Here is a 19,812-nt window from a genome sequence, read left to right on the forward strand (position 1 = left end):
AAAATGGTGCAATTTTACCTCTAACTTTGACAGCCAAGAGCAATTTTACCCATAACGTTGATAAATTAAATCAATTTGAGAAATAATTCATCAAACTGCATTTTCAGTTATGAACCTTATCATCAATACTTCACATGTGTATCACTCATGAGTAACGGATAACAAACATATGACTAGACGTAAAAAAAATTAAATAAAAAAATATATTATCTTTTATACGAGTTGGACAAAAAAAAATTCATATATTTCAAATAATTATAAATATTAATCTCTAATTCTATTATTAAATGATAATAAAATATGAAATCTTTTTTTTAACCAACAGATATGTAATTGGTTATATGCATTTTATAATTATGTCTAAAATTGAAACAACTTGTCAACATTAGGAGTAAAATTGCTCCTGATTGTAAACACTGTGAGTATTTTTACACCTTATCCATTTAATAAATAAATAATTGATTTTTAAAATTTAAAAATTAAATCTCACCAATTGGTTTCACATTGTGAGTATTTTATATCTTTTTTTATAAAAAAGATATAAAAATGTGGTTGATAAAATTTCAAAACAACTGCTTTTATCAGAAAAATCAACTAACATCTACTATACACCAACAACAACAAACAGCAAACAAAACAAACAAGTCATTCCTCTCTCTCAAGTTAAAGTTGAAACCACATGTGCTTTTATCGTTTTATTGATTCACGCATAGAGTTGTTATATGTACTTTACAAAGATAGCAAATAAAAAAATTTAACTTAACACTATTTGTTATTTCACAAGTTAATATGTCACATCATTGAACCAAAATCATCAAAGTCTAACATGTCACGCCGTCATTTTTTTTTTTTTGCGAACTTTGTAAAGCACAATGCCATTTTTTGCGAGAAAAATATATTGCATTTCTCTAATTACAAACCAATAAAACATTTACTTATACTTATTTTATAAGATAACATCTATTGGCAATAGTAAACTACTAACAACCAGCAATAATAAACTACTAACAAGAAACCATAAACAATAACAATAGAACCAAACAAACTCATTCGTTTTAAGGTGTTTTTCCCATGTAAATAGGAATTCTTCCCAATGGGGAAAAAATAGCCAAAAGAAATGCCCTATTCTCCCAGGACAATAATCATGGGCCTCCCAGGACAATAATCATGGGCGGAGATAGAAGGGCCTGGGTCCCGACCTCTACAATCACCCCTACTAGGACCAGCCCCTATAAAAAAAAAAGGCGGTCCAGTGCACTACGCGTCCCCACTGAGCGAGGGTCCGGGACAAGCCTTTCCCTGCCAATTTATTTGGCAAAAGGCCACTCCTAAGACTTGAACTCGTGACCTCTTGGTCACACGACAACAACGTTTACCGTTGCGCCAACGCTCGCCCTCTACTAGGACCAGCCCCTATCTCCGGAAAATTGGGATCAAGGATGTGATATCAAGATAGCGTGAATTTAAATATATATATATATATGCAGGTTAAAATTTGCCCTCCAAAATAGCAGTAATGTATTCACCACTGACAATAATGCCCCATCCATGTACCTTATTCCTTAAATTTGAATTAGGCAATAATACATTCACAGCCCCCAAGTTATCCAAAAACTGCAACAGACCCCTGAACTTCAAAACGTTACAACTAACTCCCTCAACTCGCTTATTTAGAACAAATGACCCTTCAAACGCCACATGGCAGCACGTGATTGAAAATTCAAAATGTTACAACTAATCTCCTACCATCACGCGCTGCCATGTGGCATTTGATGTGCCATTTGTTCCAAATAAGCAAGTTGAGTAGGTTAGTTGTAACGCTTTCAGTCAATTGCAGTTTTTGGATAACTTGGGAGGACTAGAGATGTATTACACCTGTAAAGGCCTAATACATGCCCTCAAGTTGTCAAAAGAACTGCAACTGACCCCTAAACTTCAAAACCTTACAACTAACCCCTCAACTTGCTTATTTGGAACAAATAACCCCTCAAGTTGCTAATTTACATCTAACTAATCTGTTGATACATCAACAAAAATGCCAAAAAAAAAAATCCTCAAATATTAACCTATTTGAGAGGTTATTTGTTCCAAATAAGCAATGTGAGAGAGTTAGTTGTAACGTTTTTAAGTTTAGGGGTCAGTTGTTGTTTTTGGACAACTCGAGGGGGCTGAGGATATATTAAGTCTGCCTTTAAATTATCTTAAAGGCTTAATATATCATTTGCTTCCTGAACTTGTCCAAAAAGCTTGATTGGTCCCCTGAACTTTCAAAGTGTCCCGATAGCCCCCTCAACTTGCATAAAAATATTCAGTTAGCCCCCGAATTTGCGTAAAATGTAAACAATTGATCACTCGGCTACAAAAAAAGTAAGTTAAATAAGGAAGATATATTGCATACGTCTTAAATAAAATTAAAACGACCAAGATCGGGATAATGCGGTTCTAATATTAGAGAAAACAAGTTTTATATTTAAGCAAGTAATAACTTCATTTTTAATCTATTCTTGAATTATGTAATAACATTTTAAGAAGCGTGCAATATATCTTCCGCATTTAACTTACTTTTTTGCAACCAAGTGATCAATTGATTACATTTTACGCAAGTTCAGGGGGTTAACCGAACACTTTATGCAAGTTGAGGGAGCTATCGAGAGAATTTGAAAGTTCAAGAGGCTAATCAAACTTTTTGGACAAATTTAGGGGGCAAATGATGTATTAGGCCTTATCTAAAATATGACATAGACATTAGAAGTCTGAATCCAAAGTCTAAGGTCACTGTTTAATTGTACAATCAAAGTTATTAATTCATTGACAATGACATAAACATAAATATAAACATTAAATTCCATGTTAAAACTACTAAAATCCAAGACAACCCCATTTTCATGGGGAAAAGAAGAAGATGATAAATAAGGAATTGATTCCTTGTATCATTATTTTTCACAGCCCCAAAAATGGCATTCACTCATTCCTCTATTTTCTAATCCAAAATGTGAAAAAAAGGAATCCTATGAGATGAGCAAATATAGAAACAAATTGCTTATCTATGGTTGAATAATTCAGGTCCTCTGCTACAAACAACAACAACAAAGCCTTAGTCCCGAAATGATTCAGGGTCGGCTAACATGAACCATCATATAAAACCGTGAAATCAAGTCGTGTCAGCGACACAAATTCTCTCCCTCCACTCTGTCCTATCCACTACCATATTTTCCTCAATCCCTAATAAACTCATATCACTCTCGATCACCCTCCTCCAAGTTTGCTCAGGTCCTCTGCTAGTATTACAAAAAAAAAAAAAATGCCATGGAAGAAACATTCGTAGCCGCCTATGAAGCAAGGGAACTCTTCATGACATGCGTTCATTTCTGGCAGATGTGGGAAACCGAAACTCTCGGAAACTGATAGGAAACGTTTCCGTAATTACCCAAAATATGACACGCGTCTCTCAATTTTTAAACGGTTTTCCCTACCTATTCGATTAAAATTCTGGAAATTCAAACTTTCTATTTTGCAATTCCTATTCAATCTAAGATTAGGAAAATTGAAACTTCCTATTTGAGAGATAATTCCTATATTTCTTTCTCCTATAATCTTTGTCGCTTGAATCTCGATTGAGCTTGGACTTTCTTCCTTTTATTCTTCAATCTTGGTTTTTTTAATATATTATTATATTTTTAGTATTTATAAATATGCCCTTATATTTTTAATATTTACACGTTTCCCCCACGTTTCCGCTTCCTATGTTTTTCAGAAATTACGTTTCCCAGTATCCGTTTCCGTTTCCGTTTCAGTTTCCGTACAACATAGGTAGCCGCTAAACTATAGCGCTACTAACATTATGACTCCTAAACTTCATTTCTCAACAAAATTAAAGCCCTTGACTACATCATTAACTGTCTATTTTTAATCCATGTCACCAAAAAGTATAGTCAAGTACTCATTTTTTACGGGTTTCAATTGATTTAGACTATGTAAAGTTCAAGGGTTTTTATGTGAAGAAATAAAGTTTAGGAGTTATAATGGTAATACCGCTATAGTTTAGGGGCTATGAATGTAAATTACCTCAAATTTGGCTTGTGAAGACTGCAGAAGAAGAAGGAGAAGTGTTTGGTTATTTAGCTTTCTTTTGATCAGATACTCTAGCTCCCATGATCTTAACAACAGGCTGCTCCTTTGGTTGAATGAGCTTTAGAGCTGGATGAACATTGAGGTCTCCCATTACGAGTTTGTGGCCGACATCGAGTTCGCTTAGATCGACATCGATATATGGAGGGATGATACCCGCGGGGCAAAGGAATTTTACCGTTCTCTTAATAATATTCAAATAAGAACCTGCAAAGTGAGTACAGAGTAAGTATACTTTCACTGAATAGGGCGCAAGGGGTAGGTGCTTGCCTGAGCGACACAAGACGCACTAAAAGAATGAAAATATATAAAACTATAAATGATAATGTTTAAAAAGAATAAAGAAATGATAAATTCTAACATCAAAATGCAACGTACACTAAATCATGATAATATTTTTAATCATAAATTCTAACGTGCAATAAGCTTCATATTCTAAGTTAAAGTGTTCAACCAAACAGTAAATCATAAATTGACTAATGGCTACTTTCATAGCTATTAAAGGCGCAAGGCGCTAAGGGGTCCTGGAGCCTAGATGCAAGGTGGGTGCCTGATGAACAGGAGGCGCAGAAAAAAAAGAAAAAATCTATACAAAACCTAAATATCAATTTTTGATACTAATGTACTCTATTACTAGTTTAAAGCATAGACCATGCTCAGCCAAAAAACACACTTATAACCACACAAACAAGACAAAACCACATAAAAACATAATATTAAATGTCAAAAACACCAAGTTAAGTTCAATAGAGACATATCCTTAACCTAACTGATCCTAGTAAACTATTGAACATTCATAGCAATGTCTCTAGCTCTTTGCTAGTTGTGTTTCTTGTGTCACAGTGGTCCAGTGAAGAATGAATGGGTTCTTTTGACTTTACGTTTCTTCATATTCTTGTTTAGTTTTTTTTACACTTTTATCTAGATTATATCAACCGTTAAATTATAGTTTACTAAATTAGTGGTTGAGATTAATCAACAGTTTATTTAAAGAAAATAGTAAAAAAAACCTAATCAAAAGCCTCCGAAAAGTAACACACAAGAATCATGTGCGCCAGTTAAACTGAGCCTCGCCTAGGGGATTTAAGGCTCAGTCCCCTGAGGGGGGCGCCTATAACAACTATGGCTACTTCTAATCAAATTCATCACTCATCACCAACATTATCAAATTCTTCTTCAAGGATATGATCCTCTTCATCCTCATCAAACTCATCTACAAAGTTCTTCTTCCATTGTCTGCATTTCTTTCACTCTTTTGTCTGTTTCTTTCACTCTCTCTCTCTCTCTTCTTTTTTTCTTGTTGTGGTGTCTGCATTTCCTCAAATCTGTCTTCTTTATATTTTTGTTGTTTATTTTGGACACTAGATGTGTCTAATCCAACCGTGGATATTAAACATGTATCTAATTTTTTTAAAACCCTAAAAGAGAACCCATGTGACAAATAAGCGTGCATATTATAACCACGGCTAGGCGCACACCTTGGCAGTCACCTAAGTTACGGCACCCAACTTTGGGGTGCTAAGGCACTCGGCCAAATGCCTTATGCGCGTCTTTAACAACTATGCTAATAAGAACAATCTATATCAAAGAGGTGACTGTTATTCGCCTCTGAAGAAATGTTCAAGTGAGAAGCAAACAAATGATTATTATAAAACACCAGTTAGTTTAGTTCAGTGAAGAGGTTGATAGATAAATATATCAGTGCTCCAGAAAAGAATGAACATAATGCATCTGTGTTTGTAACCTTGAAATGCAATAAATAACATAGAACATCCTGGTTGATCATATGCATCAAACTAGCTGATGTTTTTCCTTGATCCTTTACCTTATGGAACTCAAATTTATCCCAAATGGCCGATCCAATAGTCAGATTTTACAATTCAAAATTGGAGATCTTATTTGTTAAACTTATAATGGTTGGGCTCATAGGTGAAATGATCTGTCATCAGTGCTTCTAGCCACATAATCTAATGCTTAAGCAGTAGATAACAAATAGAAGTTGAAACACTAGGGTGTAGTCAACAAAAAATACAGTTCGTTATTATTTCTTTGTGATGTAATTTGGAGCTCTGAACCTTGACAAGGACAAGTGTTCTTGAAAGTCACATAAGAGGCTTGTAATGTTAATCTATAAAAGTAATACCTCGAAAAAGACATTGGTAACATTAATCAGCAGAGGATTTCAGTAAGCTTTTGCTAGAAAATGAGAAAGTTGTTGGAAGAGCAAGAGAATGAAAATCGAAGAAATATATGCTTCTTGACGCATCACATATCAAAACTTGTCATTGAGTAAGCGAGAGATGCTACAAGTGCGAACTTTAGGGAGAATTGGAAGCCACCCTCCTCTCAGAATGACAAATGAGAGACGTATCTAGTCTTATTTCCATTAAAAAAACAGCTCTAAAGACTAAAGAGTAACTTGACACTATTAGTTACTTTCACAAAATAGGTAGCATTGATTTTACTGTGATAGCACTGATACTATACCACAAAATTCAACAACACATGTGGAATATGATAGGGACGTATTTCTACAAACAAGCCTGCACTTCCATCTTCGTATCTACTACTTTAGCTAGAGGACAACATGGCAGTCCAGATTCCCCAATAACTCAATTAACCATACTCTCTGGTAATTAAAGAATATCAGCAAAAAAATTCAGCAATATATCACCAGAAAGAAACATGATTGGGCGGATAGTTATGATGCACTTAGAACTGTTAGAAGTTTCATTGGAAGTGAAAGTATAGCACGCAAACTTAATGAATATACAATAGAAAGTACATAGACTACTGATGACAGCTGCTAATAATCTATTGCCATGTGGACCAATGGACAGAGCTACGCCCCACCCCTCACACCAGACGCTTGACCAAGTCTAAGAAGTGTGATCCGTAAAGAAGAAAATATGGTATATGATTCAATCAAGCTTACTGAACAGTAACCTTACTTACTCGTTTTAATTCGTTATTTCGTAACTGTGGATTTACTTGCTTACTTAAATTCGTTACTTCGTAACTGTTGACTTGCTTACTTAAATTCGTTACTTCGTTCCGACCAGCTATCAAGCTTTATCTTCTCTCAGCTATCAAGCTTTCTCTTCTCTTACAATCGATATTACGTGACCCTCGGTCGACAAGATCTAAGCAAGAAGAAGATGGGTAAGAAGTGTAGCGTAAACATTCTCTCTTTTCATCTTTGCGCGCTAGCTTGGTTGTAGTCCGGTTGACACTCAACAGTAGTAAATGTGGACTTCCAATGGCACCAGAAGATAGCAGAATGACTCTTTGAACGAAATGACGTAATAAAGGAACTAGCTGCCGAACCAGATGAGGATGAGGATCAAAGAAAATCAAACTAACTGTGATAAGCAAAGTAGTTCATTTTACCATCAGCAGAAAGAAGGGAAAGAAGCTAGAAATGTTGTCCCAGCTAGCACTGAGACCTTTCTGTTACAGAAGTGCAGAGATTCGCCTGCACTGCACAGAGTAGAATAGAAAGTCCTTACATTCAACAAGGAAGGGAAGGGAATGAGCCGAGGCCAGGAAAGCAAGAAGGTAAGAGCTCCAATGGAGGTAAGGGAAGTCTAGTCTTACGGGAAAGGGAAGCAAAGTAAGGGCTCGATGGAGGTAAGGAAGAAGCTGTTACTGATGGCACAACTTCACAAGTCTCAAGTCACATGACTCCCCAAGATAAAATCACAGGCCACTCGACATGAGGCACTATGTCTGATCCCATAGCTTATGACTCGTATCCTTAATCTTCTTCTTCTTAAACATGAATAACTTAATCATCAAAGTGCAGGTGCTGGTCGATGACCCTGTTCTAACTCTATTGTGTTGCAGTTTAGGAAGAAAGGGTCAGATCCTCACATTGGCTAAAAACCTCAAAAGTACCCCCTTCTATTGACATCAACTACATATTTCTACTTCTTTTATTTTCCTGGTGTATGGAAGATGGTTTAAATTTACATTCATTGAATCCTTTACATATACCCAAATAAACCACATTTCATCAGATTAAGCACATTTCTATAATCAGAGTTATCCTTACATTTTATCAGATTAAACACATTTCTACATTTAGAGTAATCCATCTAACCAAAAATATAGACCCAATTTAAAAAAAAAAAAAATGCTGAAAAGGAATGACTAACCTTTCCTAAGTCCAGGAGAAACATCTTCCCCTCTGTAGAGAAGAGGAATATCAACCTTCAACAACGCATCAGAAGGTCACATTAATTGGCACATCGGAGATAGCGTGCAAATGAATCTGAGACAATTCAACCAAACTAGTTTCAAAGACAAAGCTAAAGTTATAAGCCAATTCTTACAAGCTTTGATTTCAGCATTTTCTGATAAATTTCATTAGCTCAATTAAGTGAAGTATTCAGGAAATTTCTCAGAAACCAAACACAACCAGCTACAAATCCCCAAATTGATATTGAATGAGAAACAAAAAAAATTACCAATCTCGGCAAGATGCGAACTTCCTCAATGATCTCATCGGACTTCAACTCCGGTCTGACCTCAAGATTATAAAGTCTGGACAAAAAGAATGATCTACCAAGCTTGTTAACCAGATTTCTAATGTGATTAGATTGCACTGAAATCAGCCTTTTATTACCACCATGCTGCCCATCTTCCTGCTCGAACACAATGCTAGGAACTCTACCAGCTTTTCTCTCTTTAGCGGCTATACCCTTGCCGGAGCTTGCCCTAGGAATACCGATGATGGTTTCTAGCGGGCCAGGCTTCGGAAATCCTTCGATGTATGTAAAAGGGGCGGCGGCGGCGACCTCGATTGCTGGTTCTTCCATGAGAGCAGCGGTGGAGTACTTATAGAGGAGGCGGTGGCGGAAGGTATTGGTCGGAATAAGCCGCCGGAATCTACTCATAGTGGGAGACGGAAAAAGGATGGGAATGAAGGGGTTGAAGAGAGGTTTTAGGGATTGGGAATTCAATCTAATAAATTAAAACTTAAAAATGTAATAAAATTTAATATAAATTAAAAATACACATTTTAATTAAATTATTTATTATTAAATATATAAATAAATAATAGGTTATATATTTTATAATTAAATTTAAATTATACAATTCATTAAATTTTTAAGATTTATTTTGTATATGTTTAAAAATTAATTAAATTTTATTAATATCCAAAAAGAAAAAATAAGAAATATTTCTTATAATATTTATTGAAATAAATAAATAAATAAGTTATGTATGTTTGAATTCTTCTTACCAAAAAAAAAATGTATGTTTGAATTCTAAAGGTTTACGGTTAATTTGGTCAGTTCGAGCATTCTGCCCAATTTTCAAGGGTGAAAATTCTAAACTTAATCGATCTTGTATTAAAGGGGTGTTTGATTATTCTATTTTTTTTTTCATTTTTACATTTTCACTCCAAAAGGGAGACTTTAATTGTTTGATTAAACTCCTATCGTTTGTCTTTCATAGCTGAAAAGTAGTTTTTTTTTATAAATTTATGGAATCTTTACTTTCTGAAAGCAATTTTTTTCAACAACAAACCGTAACATCAAATAATAAACAGCAACAGTAAACTGTAGGTATACCAAACGAGTCCTAATTTTATAACTAATGGTTCTATTAGCTAAGCTATTAATGAACGGCTTAATATATGTAAAAATTAAAAAATGATTTAATTTTTAAAATTTTAAGAATGAAGAGATTTAATTATAATAATAAGCTATGGAAATAGCCTCATAAAAAATTTAAAAATTGTAAATTTAACCCAAAATAATATGTTTTTAATTATACGTATTTATAAAAGTTATATTTCCGTCGAAAGAACATATAAAATGCCTACATTTCATAACAAGTTTATGGTCTTAAATTGTATCAAAACAACCATAGTCATCAGGTGTCATGATCTTAACGGTCTCGAACAGAATTTGTAGAAGGATATCACATCTTATTAGTAGGAGTGAATAAAATTAACCAATAACTGATAACCGAATCGAAAATGTAAATTGATTCGGTTCGGTTTAAAAACAAGGTATTTTATTTTGACAACCGATTATTAGTTCGATTATGCTAAAAAAAATCAGTGTAACCTAATCGAATATATATTATAAAAATATTTGTTTATATGTATATATGAAATATTTATTTTACATTTTTATGATCTTACATAATCATTTATAATATATTTATAATACATTTTTATATTAATATATATTTTTATATTTGTTATAGATTTTTTTAATTTTTTTAAATTTTAACTTATTGTAATGAATTTTGTTCAGTCATTAATGGTAAGCGAATCAAACCGTCGTTAAAATTACTTTCGTTTTAATTTGAAATGGATTTTCGTTCGATTAGTAACCGAACTGAAATAGTGCTCATTCATTGTTATTAAGCACAAAACTCAAAATCATACAATGGTTTAATACACTAAACGCTCCTTGAACTTATCCTACAAACTTGATTGTCGCCTTAATAAGATCAAAAATAAAGGGATAAAGTACAAAAATACCCATAACGTTTACACTCAGGAGTAATTATATCCCTAACGTCTAAAATGATACAATTTTACGTTTAACGTTGGCAGTTAAGAGCAATTTTACCTCTAATATTGACAAATTAGATCAATTTGAGAAATTATTCATCAAAATATCTTCTTGGTTATGAATCGTGTCATCTACGCTTTATATCTATGCATCATTTTACTCATTAATAACAGATCATAAACATATGATTAAATGTTAATTTTTTTTTAATTTAAAATTAAAAAATATAAACTCAATTGACCCAACTTATGAATATTATGAGTAAAATTGATTTTGCTACCGAAATTAGAGATAAAATTGCACAATTTTAAACATTAGAGGGTAAAATTGCTCCTACATCAAAAGCTTAATAAACCAAATGAGGGCTAATATTCTTTTTGCCTTATATTAACTCAGGGTAAATTACATCCACGGCTACTAAACTTTACCTATTTTAACATCATAGCAACAGAACTTCAATTCTTAATGATATTACTATTGAAGTTTATCATTTTTAATACTGGTGGTCACACAAGTTTAACTAATTCCTCAAAATGACCGTTAACGACCTCAAAATAAAAATATTCAAGAATTAAAGTTGTTCAGAATGACATTTACCATAAAATCACATTTGTTATTTTCCAAAGCTATATTTTTTTAAGCTTTCTCTCTCTAAAAGTTCACTCTCTCTCCTAACCAAACAACACCTAAATGACCTCAAAACGAAAATTTTAAAGAATTAAAGTTACTTAGAATATCATTAACTTTTTGAAATTTTTATTTTGAGACCGTCAACGGTCGTTTTGAGGCGTTGAGTGGCTACTGGTATTAAAAAAATGTAAAGTTCAGTGATCATATTGTTTTTTTTTTATAAAAAGATACACTTGTATTAAAAAGAATAAACAGTATCAGTTTGAATACAAGTTGAAACAAACAATGGAAAATCTTTAATCAAAATTTCCTCATGTGATAGAGTAAAAGCCCAGGCAGCGAGAGAGTGTGCAACCGTATTGGCTTGACGCTTCTCATGAATAAATTCTATCTGTACAAAAGCTTGTGCTTCCTCCAAAATATCACTAACAATCACTCCAATCCAATTAGAAATAATTCCATCTCCACGTAGGAGACGAATTGCAGGTAATGAATCTGAAGCAATTAAGACAGAATGGAAACCAACATCTTCACAATTCTGACCGAAGAAAGGATAGCCATTAATTCCGCATGTAAAGCAGATAGTACTTTACCAATCGGTCTCCCTCCAGATAATGCGACGAAACCAGTTGAATCCCGTACGACTATAATATTAAAACAAGTAAAGTTCAGTGGCCATAGGTGTAATTTACCCTCTTTAACTTAGGTTTTCCTATATAAATAAATACTAATTAATCCTTTCAAATTCATCAGATCGCAAAGCAATGTCAGATAATGATACATACGTAATCGGAGTTCCAGTTTACATTAAATCTCCGACTCCGACTCCGACTCCGGCCTCAGTTCCAGATCCGACTCCGACTCCGACTCGGTATCCGAATATCTATATATTTTACATTATACTCGCCTATACTATTCTGATACCTCCGTTTCAGCTCTTCTACTTAGGTCGATCAACGTTCCTCAACCCGGAACTCCAAATTAATTCAGCCGTCGTCTACAATTCTCAATTAACAACCCACTGGAACTTCTCAATCACACTCAATACTATAAGGCCATTCATCTGTCAAGATATGAGAGCTTCTGTTTTGCTGAATAATGTAATCGTTGCTTCTGCGGCGGTCGGAAATTCATCTTTTGAAATGAAATACTCTCCAGATCCGGAGGAGGATCATCAGAAGAAGTTTCAAGTGAATCTGGCTTCATCTAGTGTGGCTATTAATGAGGGTTTAGTGGAAGCCGAGAGAATCAGTGACGGATTTCTTACTTTCTCGATCAAATTGAGTTATCTAGGAACCATGAACGATTTCGGTTTATGGTTTGTGAAACAATCGGAGATGGTTCAACATGTGGTTGTGTTATGTGATGATTTGAAACTTGTTTTCTTTGAGAATATGGGAGCTGTTGTTTCCATGGGAGGACCATTCGTCTGCAACAATGTTCATCATCACCATTAAATAGGTCTGTTACTCTCTCTCTCTCTCTCTCTTATCAAGCTTGTTTAGATTCAGGAGTATTCATTATTCAATTTTAGTCCATCTGTTTCCAATTGAATGATTTGATTGAGCATTTTCTCTTGTTTCTTTCATCCGAATAAAATTCAATTCAAAGACATGATTTAGGCTCATTTTCTGTTTCTTTCATCCGAATAAAATTCAATTCAAAGATGTTTGTTTTCGCCTGTTACTGTTGCTGTTTCCTCTTACTCTTATTGTTAGCTATAGTTGGAGCAGATATTAGTTGATTGATTTTTCTATAGATTGAAAACAAACGGAAACTTACTGTTTATTCTTAGTAGGACTCTAAATGAACCGAGCCGCTCATGAACGGCTCTTCGGCTTGATAAAAGTTCGACTGTGTTCAGCTCGCTATTATAAACGAGACGAACTTGAGCACGGAGAATCTCGGTTCGAAAGTTGGCGAGCAGACTCTATTAAAAAGCTCAATTATAATGTTCATGAACACATTACTGAGTTGGAGAAATATAAAAATACATAGCTCTGTTTGGCAATTAGATTATTAAATTACTGAGTATGAAATATTTTTTTAGAACCAACCGCTATACAATTGGTGCTGAATAAGAAACAAAATATATGAATTTGATCCAACTTGCGAACATTAGGGGCAAAATTGCTTTTCGCTACCAATGTTAGGGGGTAAAATTGCACCATTTTAAACGTCATGGGTAAAATTGCTCTTCTGTATAAATGTTAGGAGTAAATAAAATATCAAAAGTTGAGTATTTTCATGGTAAATGTCGTTAAAGGTAATTTTGATGAGTTAGTTAAAGTTGAGTAGCCACCATTGTTAAAAAGTATAAAGTTTAGTAACCATATCGTTAAAATTTGAAGTTCAATGATCACAATGTTCAAATGAGTAAAATTCAGTGACCATGGGTGTAAAATATCCATTGAAATTCAATTGTCATAATGTTAAAATGGTTAAAGTTCAGTAGCCATAGTATAATTTACCCCATTACTAGTATATAAATTAAAACTCTATTTGACCCCTAATCTATCCAAAATTTTATCAATTAGTCTTTAATTTATTATTTGGTCATATTTGACTCCCAGATTATCTCTAATTGGTAAAATTTCAACCAATTAAATTTGTATTAAAACTTAACGGAATTATTATCTTATTTATAAATAACGATATTTTGACACTTGAACTTAATGGATTTTAGTTTAAGATTTGTTTTTTTTTTATTATTTTTTAATCTAATTAATTATTTCCACATAATGTGGCAAAAAAAACTTTAAAAAAGATCACTTGTTAAGTTTAAGTGTCAAAATATCGTTACTTGTTTATGAGATAACGATTCTGTTAAGTATTCATATAAATTGGATAAAATTTTACTACCAATTAGAACAGATTAGGAGCCAAATGTGATAAAATAATAGATTAGAGGTCAAATAAGAAAATTTTGAATAGATTAGAGGCCAAATAATACTTTAAATCTAAATAAATACTAATTAATCCTTTCCATTTCATCGGATCTCAACGCAATGGCACATAATCATACACACGTAATCGGAGTTCCACTTCACATTCCATCTCCGACTCCGGCCCCAGTTCCATCTCCTCCATCTCCGGCTCCGACTCCGGCCCCAGTTTCATCTCCGGTTTCGGATCTCCCTCTATTTTACGCATTAATCTTCTCTTTTCTTCTAATGACGCCGTTGATGCTCTACATAGCTCGACCCAGCTTCCCCAACCCGGAGCTCCAAATTAATTCCGCCGTCGTCTACAATTCTCAATTAAAAACCCACTGGAACTTCTCAATCACACTCAAAGCTCGAAAGTCATTGATGTGTCAAGATACGAGAGCTTCTGTTTTGCGGAATAAGGTAATCGTTGCTTCTGCGGCGGTCGGAAATTCATCTATTGAAATGGAATACTATCGGAATGAGCCTTATCAGAAGAAGTTTCAAGCGAATCTGGTTTCGTCTGGTGTCTCTATTAATGAGAGTGTAGTGGAAGCGGAGAGAATTAGGGACGGAACTCTTACTTTGTCGTTGAAATTGAGTTTTTTAGGAACGATGAACGATGTTGGTTTATTGTTTATGAAGGAATCGGAGAAGGTGCGAGATGTTGTTGTGTTATGCGATGATTTTAAACTTGTTTTCATTGAGAATTCGGGAGCTGCTGTTTCCGTCGGAGGACCATTCGTCTGCAACAACAATGTTCGTCTCATCACCATTAAATAGGTCTGTTACTCTCTCTCTTATCAAGCTTGTTTAAATTCAGGAGTATTCATTATTCAATTTTAGTCTATCTGTTTCCAATTGAATGATTTGATTCATCTGAATAAAATTCAATTCAGAGACATGACTTAGGCCGGTTTGTGATAAAGCCACAGATTTAGTTTACTAGAAACCCTAATTTTTGAGTTGTTGAAATTGATTCATGGGTGTTTGTTAGAGGGGATATAGACATGAGGATAGGGGATAAAGACACGGGGGATAGGGGGGATAGGGATAAGGTGAGTTATCTCATGTTTGTTTTAGAGATAGGTGACGGATACCAGAGAGGATATGAGTTTTATCCCTCAAATCGGGGTGGTACAAGGAGGTGGTATAAGCTCCTGCTATTTTAATAGGATATTTTAATAGGATAGAAAAGTCTATTTTATCTCTCAAATTAATGTTACGTAGTTTAAATAAGGTTAAAATAGTAAAATATATTATTTTATCTTTATCCTTATCCCGCATACTGAATAATAATTCTCGACTACCCTTATTCTCTATCACGCATACCAAACATTGAATAATAATTCTCGACTACATATGTATTATTATATAAATAGATGCTCGTCCACCATGGAACTTCAATTTTCACATCTACCTAGCACCATGCTGCTTCTGCCTAATCTTTTTTCTGGTTTGTTCATCATTGGTTACTGTAATTATACTGTTGCATTATCATTTTTATGTAGAACGACCAGAGTTTTATAAACCTACTTTTTTAATCAATACAGTAGCTGTTTAACAGCCAATTCTCATTTAACAGCCAATTGGAATCTCTCCATCAACTATTTTGGCGTTATTTTTCATATTTTTCTTTTTGTCTTTCCTTTTCCATTTAGGATTCGGTTTTCATTTTTTGTTTCAGGATTATGCTTTAGGATTTTGCCTATTTAAAGACTTTATTTTGATTGTAAGAATCAGGTTTAATATTATTAATGGAAAAATTTCGTGTTTTCTATGAATTTTGAAGATCATGCATAGATAATTGTATGCGATTCAATTATTAGTAACGAAATTTTTTTCACGATTTTGGCAAGAATTGTCATCTCCTAGAAATTTCATGTCCTAATCTTTAGAGCTTGATAATGCGGGGACACGTGGGTTCTACACGTCTTAAATTGATGAACTTGCCTTCTTCACTTCATGCTTCTTTGGATTTGTAAGTTGCAGAATCAGATGAAATCACTCCTGATGATTGCATGAATTTGGTTGAGGAGACCATGAAGCAGATTATGCATGTTGAGGAGCTAGAATTCGAGTTGAGCAGGTTCAGTAGCTTGGAATCCGGTAACTGCTTGAGAAATTTTTATTACATCTTTCTTTGCATTCCTGAAGATCTGTTTTAACAATGTGCTAATATTTTACAGCTCAATATTAGAATTCAATTTCATTACAATTAAGTTAAGTTTTAGTTCCTTGTGACAGATAAATGTCAGAGTTGGAAGGTATACTTGAAGCTCCTGGCTGCTGGTTCGGATGGATTTTGTTCTTGAAGTTCCTAAGGAAATGGTATTTTCTCCAGATTGTTAAAATGTAGACATGCTTTTTGCTAATTTTATGATTCTTTTAAGTTTTAATGAAGCTTAAGCGGTTTAGTGGATAATCTTTATTGACAAATGATATAATTTTGAACTAATTTATGCGTGTTATTGAACCATTTGAACTAAAAGTTTAAGCTGATAGTTAAAGCCTAATTCGGTGCAAGAATTAATTGCCAAACTTAATCTTACCCACTTTGCTCTCATTTTGGTTCCAATGCTGAAGATAGTAAATAGGGGTGTGTTTTCTTCGGTTATAACCGAATTAACGAACTGAATAGATTAAATTTGGTTTTCTCAGTAAGGTTTTTTAAGAATTCGGTTCTGAATTGGTTATAATTTTAAGCCTTTTTTGTTTGTCTTTTTGGTATGGAAAAGAGAATGTAAAAACCTGCACCGAACCATAATATATATATATATATATATATGATGCATTTATATGTATATGCCTACATATTTGATTTTAGAAGGGTTTTTTTTTTTTTTTTTGCTGAAATAATAATCTGAAATAGGTATATTGTGAAAAGTATTTTATGTTTTTCTTTGTTGTTGAGGTAAATTAATTCAGAAGTATAATGATTTTTATTTGTTGTTTCTATTTTTACTAAATTGGGGTTTTTCCGGTTATAATTGTGTTGTATATGCTATTCAGTTTGGTGTTGCTGTTAATTATTTGACATTAGATTCGGTTCGGTTTAAATTGATCACACTCTAATAGTAAATCTCTAGCTTCTTTATTTCATAGTTGCGAGCTTGTGTTCATTACATAATCGGCTAAATAGCCGAACTGCCGAAGTGTTTATTTTTGTACTTCTTTGGTATGGGAAAAAAATGTAAAAAAGTTGTACCGAATTGTAATATATATTATGCATATATATATGTTTGATTTTAGAAGTTTATTTTTTTCATTGAAATGATAATCTAAAACAGGTATTTTTTGAAAGTATTTTAAGTTTTATTTGTTGTTATGGCAAATTAATTGAGGAAATATAGTGATTTTTATTTGTTGCTTCTATTTTTAACTAAATTCAGGTTTTCTCAGTTATAATTGTGTTTTATATGCTATTGGTTTTGGTGTTGGTGTTAATTATTTGATAAATTTGATATTTAAATGTTTTGGTTTGGATTCGGTTCGCTTTAAACTGATACACACTCTAATAGTGAATCTCTAGCTTCTTTATTCGATGGTTGTGAGTTTGTGTTCGTTGCATAATTGGCTAACCATTTAGTCGAACTACGAACTGAATGGATTCAATTCGGGTTTTCAGCAAGGCTTTTTAAGAATTTGGTTCTGAATTGGTTATAATTTTAAGTGTTTTTTTTTACTTCTGTTTGGTATAGAAAAAAATGTAAAAACCCGTACCGAAGCTTTATAGGTATTATAGGTATATGTATGCTACATATTTGATTTTGGAAGTTTACTGTTTGTTGAAATAATAATCCAAAATAGATATATTGTGAAAGTTCTTTAAGCTTTTTTTTTTTTGTTGAAGTAAATTAATTGAAGAAATATAATGATTTTTATTTATCGTTTCTATTTTTAACTAAATTTAGGTTGGTTTTGATAAAAAAAACTAAATTCGGGTTTTTCCAGTTATAATTATGCTTTGCATACTATTTAGTTTGGTGTAGGTGTTGATTGTTTGATAAATTCGGACTTTTTTGGTTCTATTTGGTTCGGTTTAAATTGATGCACATTTAAATAGTACATTTTGCTTCTTTCTTTGTTTACATTGGTCGTCTTCTATAAAAATAATATAAATAATTTACTAGTCTTACGTATTTAATTATGTAACATGTCGTTTGGTTCTCATATTTTAATATATATATTGTTTAGTCTTTAACTATTGTTATATTGTATAAGGTTAAACTGTTTAATAATTCAAATATTTAAATAGTAAAATTGTTGAAGTTAATGATTAAATAGAATAATATTAAAATAAGAGGATTAAACAGTGTATCAGTAAAAAAAAAATATAAAAACTAATAAATTTTTTATCCACAAAAATAAGAGATAAGGGACTAAAGAGGTTTTAAAGTTTGTAGGAAAATGTCAATTTATTTAACATACAAAATAACACCATTTTAGATTGGGTCAAATACATGAATATCATAATTAAGTACTTTACAATTAAGTCATATTATCAAACTTAATTTTAATATGTCATTATTTTCGATATTTTATGATTTTATACTATTATTTAAAAATTCTAGACTTCAATTCATAAATCATAAACCTTAGAAAATATATTCTACACTTCTAATTTATAAATTCTAATCTTTAAAATATATTAAAAATATTTATTTTACTAGTTTGACATAATATAAAATTATGACTTGACATAATTGTAAATAGTTTTTAAAAGATGAATTTCTGTGTAATTTTCCCTTTTAGATTCAACGTTTGTGAAATAGTATTAATTTGGCTCTATGTAACAAAATTTGGGGCTAAATTAATACTATTTCGCAAATGTTGAGACGTCAACTCTGTTATCCAAAACTGAAGTATCGTTTCACAAATATTGAGACTGTTGGAATAATATTATTTTATACGTTTTTCCCAACAATTTTAAAGTCATTTTGGTACCTTGTCATTAAAAAAAATGTAATGTTATTTACTGCCTCTAAATTATTTATCACCGCCCTCATTTGGATAAATTGTGCCATTTTCATAAAAAAAATTCAAAACTGAAATTTGTTTTTGAGAGAATCAGCCAAAATTTGGACTAGGCGGATGCGGCATCCGCCCAGGCCAAATTTTGGCTGTGCAAAATGTAAAATTTTTAGTGACGAAAAATACTAATATCCAATTTTTTGTAATGAAAAATGCAAAATTCTCCAATTTTTTTGTGACGAAAAATATAAAATCGTCATAAAAAAGATGTATTATTTTCATACGCTCTTTGATTAAAAAAAAAAAAGAATCATCCATTTTCGACTCGTAATCATCCATCTCTAAGTTTCGGGTTATCACATATCAATTATTTTCATAATTTCAATTATTGTTGTTCGGATTTATGATTTTGGAAAGAGAATTTTCGATTTTTGATTAAAATTATGAGAAGGACAAAAAAGTCCAAATGGGGACGGTAACTAGTAAAAAAGACGGTATTTAGCAATCCACAAAAATAATAATGCACATCTGAGTGCTTTTTCTGATTCATTGTTTTTCAATTTTAATAAAATATTTTATGAGTTAAAAAAAATCTAGTAAAAACTCGTTTAAAAGTT

The 19,812-nt window shown here is 32.5% G+C and overlaps 1 long non-coding RNA gene and 1 pseudogene across 1 annotated transcript; one reads left to right on the top strand and one right to left on the bottom strand.

Moving 5' to 3' along the window:
• Window positions 1-2,903: 2,903 nt before the first annotated feature.
• On the bottom strand, window positions 2,904-9,114 carry LOC136211103 (uncharacterized; annotated as a pseudogene).
• A 5,194-nt stretch (window positions 9,115-14,308) lies between these two features.
• LOC136215928 (uncharacterized) lies at window positions 14,309-16,700 on the top strand. The gene is made up of 3 exons (XR_010682935.1): window positions 14,309-15,004; window positions 16,214-16,330; window positions 16,469-16,700. It is a non-coding gene; the product is annotated as an uncharacterized lncRNA (long non-coding RNA).
• The last annotated feature ends 3,112 nt before the right edge of the window (window positions 16,701-19,812 follow it).

This window comes from Euphorbia lathyris, chromosome 1, assembly GCF_963576675.1.
Source record: "Euphorbia lathyris chromosome 1, ddEupLath1.1, whole genome shotgun sequence".
Lineage (NCBI taxonomy): Eukaryota > Viridiplantae > Streptophyta > Magnoliopsida > Malpighiales > Euphorbiaceae > Euphorbia > Euphorbia lathyris.